Here is a 6000-nt window from a genome sequence, read left to right on the forward strand (position 1 = left end):
TACAAACAAAGCTAGTGGAAGTGATAGAATTCCAGTTGAGCTATTTCAAATCCTAAAAGATGATGCTGTGAAAGTGCTGCACTCAATATGCTAGCAAATTTGGAAAACTCAGCAGTGGCCACAGGACTGGAAAAGGTCAGTTTTCATTCCAATCCCAAAGAAAGGCAATGCTAAAGAATGTTCAAACTACTGCACAATTGCACTCATCTCACATGATAGCAAAGTAATACTCAAAATTCTCCAAGCCAGGCTTCAATAGTAAGTGAAATGTAAACTTTGAGATATACAAGCTGGATTTAGAAAAGCCAGAGGAACCAGAGATGAAATTGTCAACATCTGCTGGATCATAGAAAAAGCAAGAGACTCCCAGAAAAACATCTATTTTTGCTTTATTGATTATGCCAAAGCCTTTGACTGTGTAGATCACAACAAACTGTGGAAAATTCTGAAAGAGATGGGAATACAGACCACCTGACCTGCCTCCTGAGAAATCTGTATGCAGGTCAAGAAGCAACAGTTAGAACTGGAAATGGAACAGAGTGGTTCCAAATTGTGAAAGGAGTATGTCAAGGGTATATATTGTCACTCTGCTTATTTAAATTAAATGCAGAGTACATCATGTGAAATGCCAGGCTGGATGAAGCACAAGCTGGACTCAAGATTGCCAGAAGAAATATCAATAACCTCACATATGCAGGTGACACCACTCTTCTGGCAAAAAGTGAAGAGGAACTGAAGAGCCTCTTGATGAAAGTGAAAGAGGAAAGTGAAAAGCTGTCTTAAAACTCAACATTCAAACAACTAAGATCAAGACATCTGGTCCCCACCACTTCATGGCAAACAGATGGGCAAACAATGGAAACAGTAAGAGACTATATTTTGTGGGGCTCCAAAATCACTGCAGATGGTGACTGCAGCCATGAAATTAAAAGATGCTTCCTTCTTGGAAGAAAAGCTATGACCAACCTAGAAAGCATTAAAAAGCAGAGACATTACTTTGCCAATAAAAGTCCATCTAGTCAAAGCTATGGTTTTTCCATTCACGAATGGATGTGAGAGTTGAGACTATAAAGAAAGCTGAGTGCTGAAGAATTGATGCTTTTGAACTGTGGTGTTGGAAAAGACTCTTGAGAGTCCCTTGGACTGCAAGGAAATCCAACCAGTCAATATTAAAGGAAATCAGTCCTGAATATTCATTGGAAGGACTGATGCTGAAGCTGAAAATCCAATACTTTGGCCACCTGTTACGAAGAACAGACTCATTGGAAAAGACTCTGATGCTGGGAAAGATTGAAGGCAGGAGGAGAAGGGGATGATAGAGGATGAGATGGTTGGATGGCATTACCTACTCAGTGGACATGAGTTTGAGAAACCTCCAGATGTTGGCGATGGACAGGGAAGCCTGGCATGCTGCAGTCCATGAGGTCGCAGAGATGGACACAACTGGGTGACTGAATTGAACTGAAACATTCAAGTGCATGGCCCCAACTTTGCCACTAATAATCTAAATAATTTTAGACAAACTATGAGAAATTTAAACTAAATTAGAAGTCCTCCTACTGTTTGGTGCATGTACCTCAGTAGGCTGTTCAGGAGATGGGAGCAAAGTCAGGTAAACTGAATTGTGGGCTTTGTATATTAAGGGTCTATTTAAGGTCTTATTTAAAACAGGAATCTGGGGAGTTCCCTAGCAGTCCAGTGGTCAGGACTCCATGCTCTCACTGTAGAGAGCCCAGTTCAATCCTTGGTCGGGGAACTAAGATCCCACAAGCTGCATGGCAAATTAAACAAAAACAGGAATCCACTAATAAACTTTTAAAAATCTTTTTAATTTGGGAGGTAATTAGGTCATGAAGGTGGTGCCCTCATAATGGGATTAATGCCTTTATAAAAAGAGATTCTTCTCTCTCTCCCTCTTGTTCTTCCCCTTCTTCCCCTCCCTCTCTCTGATACAAGAAGATGGTGGTCTCCAAACCAGAAAGAGGGTCATCATCAGATCACTGACAGATGTCTTTCTTCAAAGCTGTGAGAAGTAAATGTTGCCTAAACTTCCCAAACTACAGTCACTTTATAGCAGCCCAAGCTAAGACAATCATTTACCTAGGTGACTTATAAAACTCCTTTCATCCCAGCTTTAAAGTTATGTCAAGAAGCTAAAATTGTTGATTCGTACAAGTGGCATTAGTCCAACTCTACCACCTCACAGCCACAGCCAGCAGAAAGACTGAGTGGGTTTTGTTGTGACCATAATCACTATCAGTATAGCAGTGGTCACTGACTAAGGAACCTTTGCATGTGACTAGTAGAAGAAAACCCAAAGTGGGATTGCTCAGACAATGCCGCACTGATTACTTCAATGGTATTTTCTTACTTACGTTTCCTTGGAATAAAGCTTTAAGTTTCAGCAGCTGATCTCCTTTTGAAGGCTCTTTCAGCTTTCAGTTTCTTTCATTCCTGACTTAAGCCTTCTGGTAGTAAAGGCTAAATCCTAAGTTATCTGAGTGACTCACCTCAGGTAACTGAGAGTGAAAGAGAAACAGGAAGTACCTACGGTGAGAGCTAGAGACAGTTGCCTGAAAACAAGCCAATTTCCTGTCCAGGACATTAATTTCTCCTAAAGCCACTGCATCACTTTCCAGTTCATCCAGTATTTTAACCCAACGTTTTACTCTGGCGTGATCCGTTCTTATTGTGTGACTAAAGAACTTCTGACTCCTCTGTTTCTGCTGTTTCCCATAAAAGGAAATGGGGTGAGAAATGCTGAAATAGCTCCACCCAGATGGTTAAAGCAATAGAGTTGGACAGAATTACACTCACCTTAAAATAACTCCCTTGAACAAAATCCTGGAAGTGAGGTTGCTGGATCATATGGTAGTCCTATTTTCAATTTTTTGAGGACCCTCCATGCTGTTTTGCACAGTGGCTGTATCATTTTGCATTTTTACCAACAGTGCACAAGTGTTCCAATTTCTCCAGAGCCTGGCCAGCACTTAAGGGGGTTTGGGGGTTTTGTTTTTTCTGGTTGTTTATGGGCTTTGGATAACTCAGCTTAGTTTTTTAACACTGTTTATCTATTTGTTACTTTTGATTGCATTGGACCTTCATTACTGTCCATGAACCTTTCTCTAGTTTCAGTGAATGGTGGCTACCATCCCTTGCAGTGCCCGGGCTTCTCACTGCAGTGGCTTCTCTCGCTGATGGAGCACAGGCTCTAGGAGCATGGGCTTCAGTAGTTGCACTTGGGCTCAGTAGTTGTGGTGCATGGGCTTAGTTGCTCCAAGGCATGTGGAACCTTCTCAGACCAGGGATCAAACTCGTTCCCCTGCATTGACAGGTGTATTCCTATCCACTGTACCATCAGGGAAGTCCTATTTGTTAGTTTTGATAACAGCCATTTTAACAGGTGTGAGGTGCTATCTCATTGTGGTTTTGATTGCATTTCCCAGATGATTAGAGATGCTGAGGATCTTCTCATGTAACTCTTGACCAAATCAGGATCTTGAGGAGATATTAGCACTCTATGTTCACTGCAGCACTATCCACAACAGCCAAATTGTGGAGACGAGTAAAATGACCATTGACAGACAACGATTTTCTAAAATGTGATACACACACACAACGGAATATTATACAGCCTTAAAAAGGAAAGAATCTTGCCATATGCAACAACATGGATGAACCCTGAAGACATTTTGCTAAGTGAAATAAGTCAGCTACAAGGGTACAAATACTGTGCAACTTCATTTACATGAGGTATCTAAAATAGTTAAACTTATAAAGTGAAAAAACTGTGATTACCAGGAGCTAGGGGAAGGGGAAATGGGTTGCCGGTCAATGGGTATAAAATTTCAGTTATACATGAGGAATGAGTTCTAAAGATCTGTGTACAACACTGCGCCTAATAGGTAGCAATACTGTACTGTACACTAAAAACCTGTTAAGAGGAAGATGACATGTTAAGTGTTCTTATCACTGTATGTATATAATACATTAAATTATGCAGTATATATTTATATTTAATTTTTATTGGAGTGCAGTTGATTTACAATGTGCATTAGTTTCTGCTGTACAGCAAAGTGAACTAGTTACATATATACATATATCCGCTCTTTTTAAGAATCTATTCCCATATAAATATATATGAGGGAGTGAGAGAAAGTTGCTCAGTTGTGTCTGACTCTTTGCGACCCCATAGACTATACAGTCCATGGAATTCTCCAGGCCAGAATACTGGAGTGAGTAGCCTTTCCCTTCTACAGGGGATCTTCCCAACCCAGGGATAGACAACATTGCAGGCGGATTCTTTACCAGCTGAGCCACAGGGAAGCCCATAAATATATATACACACATCTATTTTTAAACTTGCTTGATATTGGCATATTCTTTGAATGACATAGTGATCAAGAGTATTTATAATCTTTGGACCCTGGGCAAGTTATAAAACCTACCTGTGCCTCCATTTCTTTATCTATAAAATAGGGCAATAATAGTGCCTAAATGAGATTAAGTGCCTGAAATAGTGAAGATCATGAGATAAGGAGTACATATGTGTGTTAGCTTTCATTGTTATTGCTGAGCTTACCCGGAGGAGTCATTACTAAGATAGAGAAACATCTCCAAAAAAATAAAAAACTTCTCCCAACTACCTGTGAGCAAAATTCCCACTTTTGTCTCCACTGAAAAAGCAACAGAGTTCCAGAAAAACATCCACTTCTGCTTTATTGACTATGCCAAAGCCTTTGACTGTGTGGATCACAATAAACTGTGGAAAATTCTGAAAGAGATGTGAATACCAGACCACCTGACCTGCCTCTTGAGAAACCTATATGCAGGTCAGGAAGCAACAGTTAGAACTGGACATGGAACAACAGACTGGTTCCAAATAGGAAAAGGAGTACGTCAAGGCTGTATATTGTCACCCTGCTTATTTAACTTTTATAGAGTACATCATGAGAAACGCTGGCCTGGAAGAAACAGAAGCTGGAATCAAGATTGCCGGGAGAAATATCAATAACCTCAGATATGCAGATGACACCACCCTTATGGCAGAAAGTGAAGAGGAACTGAAAAGCCTCTTGATGAAAGTGAAAGAGGAGAGCGAAAAAGTTGGCTTAAAGCTCAACATTCAGAGAATGAAGATCATGGCATCCGGTCCCATCACTTCATGGGAAATAGATGGGGAAACAGTGGAAACAGGGTCAGACTTTATTTGGGGGGGCTCCAAAATCACTGCAGATGGTGACTGTAGCCATGAAATTAAAAGACGCTTACTGCTTGGAAGAAAAGTTATGACCAACCTGGATAGCATATTCAAAAGCAGAGACATTACTTTGCTGACTAAGGTCCATTTAGTCAAGGCTATAGTTTTTCCAGTAGTCATGTATGGATGTGAGAGTTGGACTGTGAAGAAAGCTGAGCACCGAAGAATTGATGCTTTTGAACTGTGGTGTTGGAGAAGACTCTTGAGAGTCCCTTAGACTGCAAGGAGATCCAACCAGTCCATTCTGAAGGAGATCAACCCTGGGATTTCTTTGGAAGGAATGATGCTGAAGCTGAAGCTCCAGTACTTGGGCCACCTCATGTGAAGAGTTGACTCATTGGAAAAGACTCTGATGCTGGGAGTGATTGGGGGCAGGAGGAGAAGGGGACGACAGAGGGTGAGATGGCTGCATGGCATCACAGACTTGATGGACATGAGTTTGAGTGAACTCCAGGAGTTGGTGATGGACAGGGAGGCCTGGCGTGCTGTGATTCATGGGGTCGCAAAGAGTCGGACACGACTGAGCGACTGAACTGAACTGTAGCACTTTGCACCACTTCCAGTGCACCTGTGCCCTTATTAGAATTACTGATACAGGATATTACTCAGTGATACATCATTACAAAGGCATGACTTTTCTTTGCAGGCTTCCCAGGTGGTGCTAGAGATAAAGAATCTGTGTGCCAATGCAGATGGGGGTTCAATCCCTAGGTCAGAAAGATCCCCTGGAGGAGGAAATG

The 6000-nt window shown here is 41.4% G+C and overlaps 1 long non-coding RNA gene across 1 annotated transcript in view; it reads right to left on the reverse strand.

Annotated features, from left to right (window-relative positions):
- The window catches only part of LOC132657467 (uncharacterized), a 60104-nt gene extending 57577 nt beyond the window's left edge, over positions 1–2527 (reverse strand). The window contains exon 1 of the long non-coding RNA XR_009595690.1: positions 2376–2527. This is a non-coding gene — a long non-coding RNA (uncharacterized LOC132657467). The remainder of the gene's footprint in view (positions 1–2375) is intronic.
- Positions 2528–6000: the final 3473 nt, after the last annotated feature.

Source organism: Ovis aries, chromosome 12, assembly GCF_016772045.2.
Source record: "Ovis aries strain OAR_USU_Benz2616 breed Rambouillet chromosome 12, ARS-UI_Ramb_v3.0, whole genome shotgun sequence".
Taxonomy (NCBI): domain Eukaryota; kingdom Metazoa; phylum Chordata; class Mammalia; order Artiodactyla; family Bovidae; genus Ovis; species Ovis aries.